Consider the following 15589-nt stretch of genomic DNA (forward strand, 5'->3'; position numbering starts at 1 on the left):
TTTCTTCTTCATATATGTCTTTCATCTTTAATATCTCATATTTTGGATTGTTAGATAATATGCACTTTGTTCTTCATTTTGCAAAAACATAATATTCTTTGTGTAAGATGTGTCATTAAATTGTACACATCCATGCTTAGAACAAAAATATTATGTTTTGCCTTATAAATAATGTTACCTGATTTTTTATTGTTTCATTAGGTTGATTCACATTAAATACTTTGAAATTATAATTTTTGAAAAGTGAAGAAAAATCCTATCTTTCTAGAAGTAATTTGTGCTTAAAATTATAAATCTATTTGTAAAATGATAGTTTAACCTATTTTAACTATCACTAAAACTTGGGAATCAATATACTAATAAATATTATTAAACTTACATTTTGTGGATTCTAGTATCTTAATAATGTTTCTTTTAACACTTATTTTCAAATCATTATTGGCTTATTTTTATTACCTTAAATAGCTTTATTTTCAATCTTTTATTTTATGTTCATAACATTAAAACTCATCAATCTTTGGAGCTAGGTTAGAATTTATTAATTTTGGTTTAAAATAGTTTTCTTTTTGATTTTAGACAACTCCTTTGGGTTCGATCTCGTGCTTACACGAACACTATATTCTATATACGATTCGTGCACTTGCAAGTATAAATTTTTAAAACATACCCGTTTTGGGTCCATCAAGTTTTTGGCGCCGTTGCCGGGGAGTTGCAAGAAAGGAAATGAAAATTATCTCAAGGTTAGTAAATTCTTCTACTAGTTATTTTAATTTTTGCACTTATAAAAAAAAGAAAAAAAAACTATATATACAAATAAAAAATATATATCTATAAAAAAAAAAGATAAAAAGAAAATTTGGGATAGTTCTACCATCCATAAAAAAAACTTATTTATATATTTATATTTATTATTTTTTTAGTTGACGGCACTTGTGTCTCCTATCTATCTTTTTAATTTTTATAGTCGATGGCACTTGTGCCTCCTAATTTGTTATAATTTTATTTCTTTTATATCTTTGTTAGTTGACGACACTTGTGCCTCCTAACCTTTGTTGTAATTTTCTTTATTTATCCTGTTGTAGTTTTTATTTTATTTAATTATTGCAAGTTACTAGTTGATGCCAATTTTGCCTCCTAGTCTTTTATTTTATGTTTTAGTTGATGACACTTGTGCCTCCTAATTTTTACCTTAATTTTGTTATAGTTGATGGCATGCTATGCCTCCCTACTCTTGTCTAAATTTTAGTCTTATTTAATTTTTGCCTTATTTTTCTTTGTCTTTTATAATATTTTAGTGTAATATTGTGAAAAATACTTGAAAAAAAAGAAACCTAAATCTTGTCATTTCACCATAAGCAATTTTTGCTTAAAGGAAATTTGAACAAAATTCCCAATTCGCCTCTACTAATTAACCTCGGGGAGTTGTTAGTAGTGCGCGAGTAAATGGAATCAAATAGGCCCGAGGACAACTAAACCATAAAAATTATATTGTTGTGAAATCTCTAATTTTTTTTAAGTATGCTCTGTGGTTGCGGTTTTAACTGATCTTCCACATCATAAAATTGCTTGTTTGAGATTATCTTTGTTGCCTTGTTTGTGAAAATTGTATGCATCATTGGGAACGTAACTCTAAAAATCGATTAGTAAAAAGACGTCTTTGTTTGAAATTGAAAGTGTTAGTAAGAATTTGAGCATCATGGAACCAATTGCTAATCCTGTTGATGAAAATGTTGTGCCTGAAAAAACTTTGCTTGAATATTTTGCACCTATTTCATCTAATGCTCTTTCATGCATTGTTTTTCCTACAACTTCTGCTACTCATTTTGAGCTTAAAGCAGCAATCATTCAATTGTTGCCATCTTTTTATGGGTTGGATAGAGTAGATCCTTACATGCATGTAAAAGATTTCTTAGAAATTTGCTCAACATTTAAATGTCAAATTTTTTCTGATGAGTCGGTCAAACTAAGATTATTCCCTTTTTCATTAAAAGACAAATCAAAAGCTTGGTTATATTCCCTTCCAACATGGTCTATAACTACATGGGATCAACTTTATAATAAATTCTTGCTGAAATTTTTTCCTGTCTAAAACTGATAGTCTAAGGAGAGAATCTTCGAGTTTTTTAAGAAAGATAATGAAGAGTTTTATGAATGTTGGGAAAGATTTAAAGATTTATTATTAAAATGTCCTCATAATGGTTTTTGTAACACCCTAAGTTGCTAATGAGGTTTAGGACCTTGATTAGCGTATCTGGAGGGTAATAAGTGAATTAATATGATAATATATGAATCTAAATGAATATGTGATTAGAATGCATGTTTAGGTGGTATAAATATGCATGTGGGCCCCGTTTGCATGATAGGGGTAAATTGGTAATTTTAGCCTGTTGAGGGCATAAATGTGATAATTATATTATGTGAATTGTACCATGTGGATGTGGTGATATTAATATCATGCACGTGCCGAGACGGTCCTAGAGAGCTAGATAACCCAAAAGTCACAACAGGATTTTATACCCGGCTCGGGAGGAGCCCAGGGGTGTTTTTGGGGATTTTGTAAGTTTAATACTTGTGAGTTAATGGTAACTGGTAAACTGGTAACTTGTGTAACCGTCAGTAACTGCTGAGAGTAACAAATTCAGATGGAGAAATGGTAGAATTGCAATGTAAGTGAAAGGACAAGAGTGCCCTTGAGGTTTAGTTAGGAAGGGATTTTAATGGAGGGGTAAGATGGTCTTTTGGCAGAGGTTTAGATAGCTTCAGCTGAGGGAAAGATCATTTACGTTATTTTTACTTGGGCAATTGGGTTTATGCTGAAATTTGAGGAAAATTCAGAAGAAAAGAGAAGAAGAGGAAGGCTGAAGTTGGGAGACCTAGGAGGAGAGTTTTTGGTGGTTCAAGGCAACTAGGTTGAGCACAAGCCAAGATTATTCAAAGGTAAGGATTTGTCCCTATTTTGTTTAAGTTTCAAGTCTGGTTTTTAGAGAATAAGCATGAAATTGAAACAGGATGGTGGCTGGTTTTGTATGGAATTCAGAGTTGGGATAATCAAAAGGAAAGTGACTTGAAGCTAGAGTTGAGGGGAATTCAAGCTGGGTTCTTGACTGAGGTAAGAGTTTATCATGTTTGAGTTTTGTATCTGGTTTGGTTTGAGTTGTTAGAGGCATGGTTTATACTTTTCAAGCTTTAGTTTAGGTCTTAGGAGTTATGGTGTGAATTTCTGAAATCTTTAACTCAAGTGTGGATTTTGAGTGTAAGTGAGTAATTGAGCTTGCTGTTGAGGTTTATAGTTTGTTTAATGGTCTATTTGGGGTTTTGAATTGGTTTTGGGGCTTAGGTACGAGTTTGGGATGATTTGGAGTGGTTTTGGCTCGGGGAAATGCAGGGGAAAAACCCAGATTTCTGGGTTCGCGAAGGAGCGCTGCGGCCCTGTTCTTGGGCGCCGCTGCGGGAGGTTGATTCTGGGCAGGGGAAGCTCTCTGACTTGCTGGGCACCGCGGTCCTCTAGGGTAGCGCCGCCGCGGCGCTAGGCTATTTTCAGAACATAGGATTTTGCAATTTTGAGCTTTTTGCTCCGGGGGTTCGGGGGATGTTTTCAATGTATGGTTTTAGGAATTTGGGGATTCCGAGAGTGTGAGATTGGTCCCGCGAAGTGGTTTTGGGTTGGTTAGTATTAAAGAGTGTTTTACATGTGTTGTGACTAGGATTTTGGAGAGGCTCGTGCTAGAGGACCGTGCTTGTGACCGTGGTGCATTGGAAAGCTCGGGATACAGGTAAGAAAACTGTAGCACCCGTAGAGCAGGGCTTGGGCCCATAGAATTGTTGCAGGGCGCGACCCTAAATTGTATCATAGCTAGGTTATAGCTTAATATGAATGATTATTGTATATTTGATTGTTATTTGGGAATGCTAAATGTGGTAAAAGAAGAATGAACGACGAAGGGCTGGGAACGGCGAAGGGCCGAGAACGGCGAAGGCCGAGAACGGCAGTGGGGCCGGGAACACCACTTAGCACATGGAGTGCTCATGGCTAGGGTGAGACCCCAATAGATACATGGGATATCCTTACGGTGTAGACCGAGATCCCAGGCTTTGGTAATGCTTCTGGGACGACATGGCCGTGTATGTGTTAGATTATATGGACTGTCTGACTAGATTTGAGATATTTGCTGTAATGATTGTATATTTATGCATGTGTTATGTACCGGTTGAGTTTTCTTGCTGGGCTTCGGCTCACGGGTGCTCTGTGTTGCAAGTAAGGGCAAAGAGAAAGTCAACCAGCCATGAGTACGGAGAGCATGGGGGCGGCGCGTACATGTTCGGCCTGCCCGACTGCTTTGGTTGGGAATATTTTTGAGAAATAGCTGTACAAACCCTAGTTTGATGGTTAATTACTTATAAACCTGTTTTGAGTTGTAAATATTTTATAAATTGAATTATGGGATCCCGAATGTTAAACTCTTAAACTTTTAATGAAATAGAGTACTTTTTAAAGATTACAGCCTAAACTTTCACTTAATCACACTTTTGTTTTAAAAACCTCGTTTAGCGAGTTGATTGCACATTTTAACCTCACTTAGTAACGACTCTAAGGTAATAGGGCGTTACAATTTTGAAAAATGGAGACTTGTAAAATATTTTTATGATGGTTTGACTCCCTCCAATCGTCAAATGATTCAATCTATGCATACCGGAAATTTTTTAAAATTTCAAGGACAAGAGGCTTGGGACGCCTTTGAAGATTTGTCTGTCAATTCACAACAATGGAATTATTTTGATCCTAGGTCTAGGTCAACTAATTCACCAAAAAGAGGAGGAAGGTATGAAGTAAAAGATGAATTAGACTTAAGAACATCCTTAGACAAATTAGCAAGAAAAGTAGAAGCATTAGCCATAAGCCAAACTATAAATTCTCCAATATAACCAAGAAAAGATGTTTGTTCTATATGTTGTAGTCCTTGCCATAATGCCCAATCATGTCCTTCCTACCAAGAAGCATTTTCTGAGGAGGCCAATGCTCTTCATTCTTATGGGAAACCAAATGATAGCCCATTTTCATCCACCTACAATCCAAATTGGAGAAACCATCCGAACTTTTCATGGAGACAAAACCAACCTCAAATAAATCAAGGGCACTAATACAACACGCAAAACCAAACTCATGCCCCACAAAATCAACCATATCCTCAAAGGAAACCTTCCTTAGAAGATACTTTACAACAATTTATGCAATCCACTCAACAAATCCTACAAAATCAGTCTCAATCAATTTCCAAACTCGAGACATAAGTAGGACAACTCGCCACTGCTTTAGCTGATAGAGAAAAAGGAACATTCCCTAGTCAACCTATCCTTAATCCAAAAGGTCAATATGAGATAGGAAAGTCTAGTCATAATGGAGAAATCAAATCAATTTCAACTCTTAGGTCTGGAAAGAACATTGTCAAACCCGATTACATACCCGGGGTTGAAAAAGAAAAAGAAAAAGAAAAAGAAAAAGAAAAGAGTCAGCCTTCTAGTTCTAATGCCAATGACTCTTCAAACAAGGAAACTCCAATCCATCCTTTCATTCCAAAAGCCCCATTCCCACAAAGATTACTTCCAACTAAAAAAGGCGGCCAGTATAATGACATCTTAGAAGTTTTTGAACAAGTTAGTATCAATATCCCTTTCTTAGATGCCATTAAACAAATTCCTGCCTACTCTAAATTTTTAAAGGATCTTTGTACTGTTAAAAGAAACACTAATGTTCCTAAAAAGACATTTTTAACTGAACAAGCTAGTTCCATTATTCAATATAAGAGTCTTGTTAAATATAAAGATCCTGGGTGTCCCAAAATTTCATGCATTATTGGTGATCATTTTATTAACAAAGCTTTACTTGATTTGGGTGCTAGTGTGAATTTATTGCCTTATTCTGTTTATAAGAAACTTGGTCTTGGTGAACTAAAACCTACCTCTATAATTCTTCAATTAGCCGATCGTTCTGTGAAAATTCCTAGAGGCATTATAGAGGATGTTTTGATAAAAATTGATAAATTTTATTTTCCTGCTAACTTCATTGTTCTTGATACTCAACCTGTGGAAAATGTGCATGCTCAAATTCCTATCATTTTAGGTAGGCCATTCTTAGCTACATCTAATGCAATCATAAATTATCGTAATAGTGTTTTGAAATTATCTTTTGGAAATATGACTATTGAATTGAATGTATTTAATGTTGTTAAATCTGTTGAGTGTGAGGAAGTGCATGAAGTTAACATGATAGATAGTATTTGTGAAGATGATGGAAATGACTTACTTGACTTTTGTGAAAAATACTTTGGTATGAACTTGCATGTTGATGACTCTAATGATGATGTGAATTCTTTGCTAGAGCCTATACCCTTAAATGAAACCAAAGTTGAACCTTTTTCACCCTTAGATCATGTTCAATTAATTTTCGAGTCTCCAAAGTTAGACCTTAAACCTTTGCCAGAAAATTTAAAATATGCTTTTCTAGGAGAGTCTGAAACCTTGCCTGTTATCATAGCATCCACCTTAGATAAAGAGCAAGAAGATAAATTGTTAGATGTCCTTAGAAAACATAAAGAAGCCATAGGTTGGACCATTGGAGACATTAAAGGAATTGGCCCATCCATATGTATGCATGGAATCCATCTAGAAGAGAATGCTAAAACCTCTCGGGAATTTTAAAGAAGGTTAAATCCAAATATGAAAGAAGTGGTTAGAGAAGAGGTCATAAAATTATTAGACGTAGGTATCATTTACCCTATTTATGATAGTCAATGGGTTAGTCCAGTTCAAGTTGTACCTAAGAAGTCTGGGATCACAGTTGTTGAAAAAAAAAAAAAGATTTAATCTCTACTAGAGTACAAACGGGGTGTAGAGTGTGCATAAACTATAGAAAGTTGAATAATGTTACTAGAAAAGACCATTTTCCATTACCCTTTATTGATCAAATGCTTCAACGTTTAGTTGGCCACACATATTATTGCTTTCTTGATGGGTATTCGGGATATAACCAAATCCCTATTGCCCCAGAAGATCAAGAAAAGACTACATTTGCATGCCCTTTCGGGACTTTTGCCTATCGTCGCATGCCTTTTGGATTATGCAACGCACCTGCGACTTTTCAAAGGTGTATGATTTCAATTTTTTCTAACATGGTTGAAAGATTTCTTGAAGTGTTTATGGATGATTTTTCTATGTTTGGTTCCTCCTTTGATGAATGTTTGCACCATCTTTCACTTGTTTTGATTCGTTGCAAAGAGAAAAACCTTGTGCTTAACTGGGAAAAATGTCATTTTATGGTTAAAAAAGGAATTGTTTTAGGTCATGTAATCTCATCTGAGGGAATAGAAGTTGATAAAGCAAAAGTTGATCTTATTTCAAAACTTCCCCCACCTAAAACTGTGAAAGAAATTAGATCATTCCTAGGCCATGCCGGTTTCTATAGACGATTTATAAAAGACTTTAGCAAAATTTCTCAGCCTTTATGCCATTTACTTGGAAAAGAAAATGCTTTCGTCTTTGATAATAATTGCCATGTTGCCTTTGAAAAATTTAAAAATTTGTTGACTACTGCACCCATTATTCGACCTCCTGATTGGAAAATACCCTTTGAAATAATGTGTGATGCTTCTGATTATGCTATAGGTGCTATCTTAGGACAAATACTTGAAAAAATACCTCATGTAATTTACTATGCTAGCAAAACTTTAAATGATGCTCAATTAAATTATTCCACAACCGAGAAAGAATTGCTTGCTGTTGTTTTTGCATTGGAGAAATTTAGGTCTTATCTGTTAGGATCTAAAATTATTGTATATTCTGATCATGCTGTATTAAAATATCTCTTATCGAAAAAAGATGCTAAGTCTCGTTTGATCCGTTGGATCCTACTTTTACAAGAATTCGACTTAGAAATATGTGATAAAAAAGGATCTGAAAATGTTGTTGCTGATCATTTATCTAGACTAGTTGTTGAAACTATACATGATTCCACTCCTATCACTGAAACTTTTCTTGATGAACAATTGATGCATGTTTCTTCCTTGCCTTAGTATGCTGATATTGTTAATTATTTGGTCACTAAAGAAATACCATCTCATTGGTCTAAGCATGATAAATCTAAATTTTATTCTGAGGTGAAATTTTTTATTTGGGATGATCCTTGTTTAAATACTGCCCTGATCAAATAATTAGAAGAAGCATTCCAAATTGTGACCAATCTAAAATCATATATTTTTGTCACGATCATGGATGTGGAGGACATTTTAGTGGTAAGAAAACATCTGCTAAAGTTGTACAATGTGGTTTTTATTGGCCGACTATCTTTCATGATACATATGTTTATTGTAAAGCTTGTGAACGTTGCCAAAAGTTAGGAAGTTTAACTAAAAGAAATATGATGCCTTTAAATCCTATTCTTATTATTGACATATTTGATGTTTGGGGCATTGATTTTATGGGACAATTTCCTAACTCTTTTGGTAATCTTTATATTCTTGTTGGAGTTGATTATGTGTCTAAATGGGTTGAAGCTATTGCATGCCACACTAATGACCACAAAGTTGTGCTTCGGTTTTTGAAAGAAAATATATTTTCCCATTTTGGTTCACCACTTGCTATCATTAGTGATAACAGTACACACTTTTGTAATAAGTCATTTGAACATTTGATGAAACAATATGGCATTACACATAAAGTCTCAACACCATATCACCCACAAACTAGTGGTCAAGTTGAAGTGTCTAATAGGGAAGTTAAGCACATTTTAGAAAAAACTGTGAATCCAACTAGGAAAGATTGGTCCTTAAGACTCACTGATGCATTATGGGCATATCGTATCGCATACAAAACACCCATTGGCATGTCACCCTACAGACTTGTATATGGGAAGGCGTGCCATTTACCTGTTGAGTTAGAACATAGAGCCTTTTGGGCAATTAAGCAGTTAAAATTTTCTTTAGACAAAGCAGGTGAGAAAAGAAAACTTCAATTGAATGAGCTAGACGAAATTAGGAATGATGCATATGACTATTCAAAAAAATATAAGGATCGTATGAAATTTTACCATGACAAAAATATTTTGAGAAAAGATTTTTCTCCAGGTCAGAAAGTCCTTTTTATACAACTCTCGTTTGCATTTATTCCCGGGAAAGTTACGCTCTAGGTGGTTCGGTCCTTACATTGTTCGTATTGTTTTTCCACATGGAGCTATTGAAATTGAAAATCCTACAAATGGTGATATATTTAAAGTTAATGGACAAAAATTAAAACAATTTTTAGAATTAAAAATTGATGAAGTGGATGAGATCCTCCTTGAGGACCCTGTTTACCATGCTCTTTGATTCCTATTTGATCTTGATTACTTGTGTTTTATTTGTTTTGTTTGTTTTATGTGTGATTTCATTTTTGTTTGTTGTATCTTTTACTCTCATAGCGATGCACCATATCGAGGTACGACCATTCTAAACTATTGTCAATTTTAATTTATATTTATATTTTGACACATTGAGGACAATACTTAAATTAAGTTTGGAGGTATCGAATTTATATGGTTATTATCATTAAGGAGAGTATGATTTATTGTGTTTATGTTTTGTGTTAATTTTTGTTTTTATTTATGTTTGTTGAAAAAAAACTTTATTAATTTTTGTGTTGTTTTGTAAATATATATATATATATTGTTGTCTTCTTAAAAAATTTCAAAAAAATAAAATTCCAAAAAAATAAAATTCAAATTTTTTTTTTTTGGTGATATTTTTCATTTTCAATGATAGAAATCTTGATTGAGTTTGAGTTTAATTCTCTTAACAATATGAATATTTTTTAAGCTTTGTATTTAATTATTGTGTCAATTTTGCTTATAACAAAAATTATATTTTTCATACACAAGAGCACTCTTATTTCCTATAAGTTTAAGTGAAAAATAATTTTAATGAAAACCTCTTATTGAAAGCGAAATTGACAATTTAATTAATTACATAAGCTTAACTTTTATTCATAATAATTTTTTAGAATTATTTTCATTGTGCAATTTTTGAGAAAATCCTTTTTATATCACCAATAAAAAAAAATGTGTGTTGTAAAATTTCTTTTGTTTGAGGACTAGCAAAACTTTAAGTTTGGGGGTGTGATAACTCTACAAAATTGAGTTATTTTATTACATTTTTTATGCTAATTGTTGCTTACTCTTTGAGTTTTTAAGTAATTTTTAATTTATTAGTCTTATTGTAGTTTTCTAGATTTTTATATGTTTTTATAGATATTTTATTGTTTTATGTTGTAATTTAATTATTTAAAATTAGTATTGTTAGTTTGAATATGATTTTATTGAAATTAAATGTTATGTAAATTAAATTTTAATTAATATTTTCATGGAAGTTATATGGTATATTTTATTAATGAAAATATTTAATTTTAATTTAGTTTATGATTATTTTGTAGAAAACAAGGTTGCATTTTGTTTATTTGGAAAGAAGAGGAAATACAAGAGAAACAAGAAAAATGAAGAGAAAAGTGGCATTTTCAAGGGAAAGAAAGGAAGAAAATGGAATTATTGAAATACCAAAGGAGCTCCATGGCCCAATCCCACGTTCAGCAACTAGCCATAAGTCACGTTCACCAAATGCACTCCACCATTTTGCTTCCAGCCGCCAGCCACAAGCAGCTGCTCCCCACTTCACCCGGCCCAATCCATCAGGCCCAACACCAGCCCACCTGGCACCCCAACAGCCAGCCCCAACAGCCACCTTTCCTTGAGCCCAAAAATTGTACTTTTGTCCCCTATGTCCAAAATGCCAATTTTTTACCCATTTTTTTCTACACATTTTCACCACAAAAATCATCATTACACCCTGTAATTTACCTCTACATGCCATATTTATTTTATTTAATCAATTTAATTAAATTAATTTGATTATTTTAATAAATCTCATTTTGGCTATAAACATGGAATTTCAAGACCATTTTAGGGTGCTTAATTTTAGGTTACCATCTTCTTTTCTCCCATTTTCTCTCTACCATTCTCTTCCATTTTGGGGGTTTTTCAAGAGCATTTTCAAGTATGTATTTTGTTTATTTTGTAATTTCTATTCTAGTTATGTGCTTCTAATCTTTTTCATAAGATTATTAAGATCATGATGAAGAAACTTTTAACTAGATAATATTTATGTTGTATGTTGATTTCTCTTGTAATGCAACAAAGTTTATGAATTTTTCTTCTTCATATATGTCTTTCATCTTTAATATCTCATATTTTGGATTGTTAGATAATATGCACTTTGTTCTTCATTTTGCAAAAACATAATATTCTTTGTGTAAGATGTGTCATTAAATTGTACACATCCATGCTTAGAACAAAAATATTATGTTTTGCCTTATAAATAATGTTATATGATTTTTTGTTGTTTCATTAGGTTGATTCACATTAAATACTTTGAAATTATAATTTTTGAAAAGTGAAGAAAAATCCTATCTTTCTAGAAGTAATTTGTGCTTAAAATTATAAATCTATTTGGAAAATGATAGTTTAACCTATTTTAACTATCACTAAAACTTGGGAATCAATATACTAATAAATATTATTAAACTTACATTTTGTGGATTCTAGTATCTTAATAATGTTTCTTTTAACACTTATTTTCAAATCATTATTGGTTTATTTTTATTACCTTAAATAGCTTTATTTTCAATCTTTTATTTTATGTTCATAACATTAAAACTCATCAATCTTTGGAGCTAGGTTAGAATTTATTAATTTTGGTTTAAAATAGTTTTCTTTTTGATTTTAGACAACTCCTTTGGGTTCGATCTCGTGCTTACAAAAACACTATATTCCATATACGATTCGTGCGCTTGCGAGTATAAATTTTTAAAACATACCCGTTTTGGGTCCATTAGGGCCTCTGTTCGTTAGGCGCGCCGCAACTCGGAGGAGGGTAGGTCGCGGCCCATGTCCCCCATCAAGGAGGATTGAGCCTCTGTCCAAGGGGAGGGTCACAACCCTCAAGGGCAAGTCGCAAACCTAAATGGGGAATTAAGGGAAAATGGGGTTTAAGGCTCGGGGAGGCTCGGGAATTCAAACCTAAGCGCTCGGGACGATTTCTACTACCTGGTTTAGTAGAAATCGAGGTCCCAGAGACTAATATTTGTTCCCTAAGTATTTATTTGGATTAGAAATTGATGGTTACCCATTGACACTGTGACTAGGATTATCTCCAAGGCTTAGGACTGAGGATCGTGCTTGGGATCATTCCGTATTCTTCGCTCGGGATTCGAGGTAAGAAAATTACACCCTTGTGGTTGTGTTTGGGACTAAGGTTCCTTGTATCCGGATATATGTGTTATGTAACTGTATTATTATTATGTGAAATATTAAAGTACGCCTAAGGGACCCGGGGCTGATGATTAGCGCATTGGACGCGACTTGGCCACTGTGAGTTGGGGTCAGCTAAATAAACAATAGACTCAGCCTAAGCGAGCCGGGGTCAGCTTAGTAAATTGAGGGCTCGACCTAAGGGAGCCGACCCTAAGCATTTGTATTACTGGTTAAAACATGTTTTTAAAAGTACATGTTTACTATTACTAGCTTGATGCTTATAATCTGTTGGGTTTCTGAATGATTGTCTCAAGATTGATTGAATGCTACTACTGTTTATGTGTTTGCAATTTATGGTTTTCTTGCTGGGCTTTGGCTCAAGGATGCTACGTGGTGCAGGTAAAGGCAAAGAAAAGCTGGACCAACCATGAGTTGGAGAGCTCTGGGGGCGGAGTGTACATAGTCAGTTGCCGACTGCCATGGCCGAGGGAAAGTACAGGGACAGAGGCTTAAAACTTGTATTTTACCATTAGAGTGGCTGTTGTTTGTGTTAAACTTTTGAGGATTGTAAATTGTCACTTAAACCCTGTTTTTGGGATCCCATGTACCAAACATCTGTTTTAATGAAAATTAATCTGTTTACAATCAAAATTTTTTAACCCTAACCTAATAATTGACTTTAGAAATACATTATTGTTCAAACGACTTGATTAGCAAGTCTTGCACTATTTTAAGATACACAGTGTAACGGTCTTGGTTATCCAAGGCATTACAATATATATAAATATGCATGTTTAGGTGTATTAAATATGCATGTGGGCCCATTCTTGTTAATAAGGACATATTTGTAATTTTGACTCGTTGAGGGTATAAATGTAATTATATGTGTTATGTGATTGAGACCACATTATTATGTGGATATATTCGCCATACTCGATTCAAGGCGATCCTAGTGAGTGGGTAAGCAGAAAAGTCACAACGGGGTTAAATACCTGGCTCGGGGTGAGCCTACGGGTATTTTTGGAAACTTAGTGCGTAGTCGGGATTTACCAGGTAATAGGTAGTTATTTGATGACTATTTGGGTATGTCGGGATTAATTGGGAATTCATAGGGCTACTTGAGGATTAGTAGGAAATGTGGCAAATGACGTTTTCACTCTTGGGGCAAGGAGTAATGTTTTGTTATAGTGGAACTGTAATATCCGCCTTTGCATTTTATGGGTATTGTGGTAATGTTGGCCAATGATGGAAATTTGGTCATTTATGTTAATGCATATTTATTTTTTATTTTATTTTATTTTCATGAAAGTATGTGATTTATTTCATGATTATGATATAAGTATATGACAACAGCAAAATACGGTTCCATCAAGTATCAAGGGCTTAAGTGCCAAAGATATTGGAAATTAGGGGTTAAAGTATAATTATGAATCTTGTGGAAGAGATTTTAATTTTCATAAGTCAAACTATTAGTTTAAGGGCAAATTACAAAAAAGGCTTGATCCTAATTATGATAGGGTTAGAATTAGGGGAAAATTTGTCTTTTTGTTTTAGGGTTAACATTTACAAACTAAAATAAAATTAGGATTAAGTTAGGTTGAGGTCTAGAAGGTTGGAGAACTATGAATAAACTTGAAGGTAAGATCTTATTACTCTTTACAATCTAGGTCATGTTTATGATTGTTCATGGAATTTAAGGGTAGATGATATGAATTATTTCTTAGAATTTCATGTTAGGGTATTTTATAAATATGTTTCAATGTTATAAACATGCTATGTAAGAATTTATGATGAAATAAGGACTGATTTTGGGATATATGTTCATAACTTAGGAAGAATGAGTTTTGTTGCATAAGAATTGTTAGAGTTATTGAGTTAGGGGATTCTCGAGAATTTTTGGTATATAATTTATGTCTAATAATTGTATGATTATATAAAGGGATTCAAGATGAGAAAAACGCAAAAATAATCATTCAAATCAGATTTAAATTGAGAGAGTTATGGTTGTTTGAAGAACAGTCGCGATCTGGGTTCTCCGTCGGGCGCAACCGCGCCCAAGGGGTAGAGCGACCACTCTACATGCCCATAAACACATGTTTTTTTCCTCATTTTTATGGTCTTGGTTGGGGCTTTGATGGTATAGTTTGAGGGTTTTTTTTTGGGGATTTTAGGACTTTCTTAAGGACATTTTAAGGCTGTTAGGAGTCCTAGAAAGTCTAAGAGAGATTGCATAAGTCTAATATGAAGTATGATCTCTAAGTTCAAGCTTGTATGTTTTTTGGCTTAGGACTTGCTAAAGGATACTTGAATGGAACAAGGAATGTGTTTTGGAGCGTTGTTGGACCTGAGGTGAGAAGAGTGGTCACTATAACATAGGGTGTGCATTTGAAGGCACAAATTTATGTATATGTGATCTAATTGAGTTTATGTATGTTATGGTTATGATTATGATTTTGTTATGTATGTTATGAGTTTATGAATATTTCATGTTTATGTACGTTGTTGCATGCTTACATTGATATGGGTGTGAATACACTTGAGCAGAGTTGTTATAACCTATGTTTATGTTATGACATTGTTTGGTGTTTGGTAAGATGTTGGGCATGGTAGTTATCGGAACAGGTAAGTGTCTGAGGCCGTGGAGGGTTAGGGTGGGATGCCACTCGCTACTATAAACTGTCAACACTTGCTTACGTTGTTTTTTTGCTGTATACTTGCATGACATGCTTACGTGATGAAAATGCATTTGTACATTATGATAAAATGCATGCTTATGTTTCTCATGCTTAGTTGCACACTTAATCAGGTTAGCACTGGTCTAAGACATCGATAATACGTGTTACGATTGTATGATGAGATGTTGTGTTACTGTATGAGTATGATACATTATGGTATGCCATGGTATGTTAAGTTATGCTATGAGAATGATGTGATACGATATGAATTATTATTGAACTCTATATATGTTAAGGTATAGATTATGAGTAGTATATGAATTAGGTTGTGATAGTTTGAATTTATGTTTTATATTTTATGTTTATGTTTTATGTTTGAGCTTTGGGGTTGTGACCTATATAGCTCTTCTTGCTGGGCGTTAGCTCACAGGTACTTTTTGTTGCAGGTAAGGGCAAAAGCATAGTAGATGAGGCGATGTGTTGGAGCAGGCTCGGTCTGTTGTGTGCATGTCGTGATTGGTTGCCCTACGGGTCAAGGGGTTGTTACTTATGTATTATTGTTATAATTTTTTTTAACCTTTGGTTT

At 33.8% G+C, this 15589-nt stretch overlaps 1 non-coding gene across 1 annotated transcript; it reads right to left on the bottom strand.

The window, feature by feature from the left end:
• Positions 1 to 2096: 2096 nt before the first annotated feature.
• On the bottom strand, positions 2097 to 2202 carry LOC133799146 (small nucleolar RNA R71). Its single transcript, XR_009876343.1, has one exon. It is a non-coding gene; the product is annotated as a small nucleolar RNA R71 (small nucleolar RNA).
• Between the last annotated feature and the right edge of the window lie 13387 nt (positions 2203 to 15589).

This window comes from Humulus lupulus, chromosome 8 (assembly GCF_963169125.1).
Source record: "Humulus lupulus chromosome 8, drHumLupu1.1, whole genome shotgun sequence".
NCBI classification, from domain to species: Eukaryota; Viridiplantae; Streptophyta; class Magnoliopsida; order Rosales; family Cannabaceae; genus Humulus; species Humulus lupulus.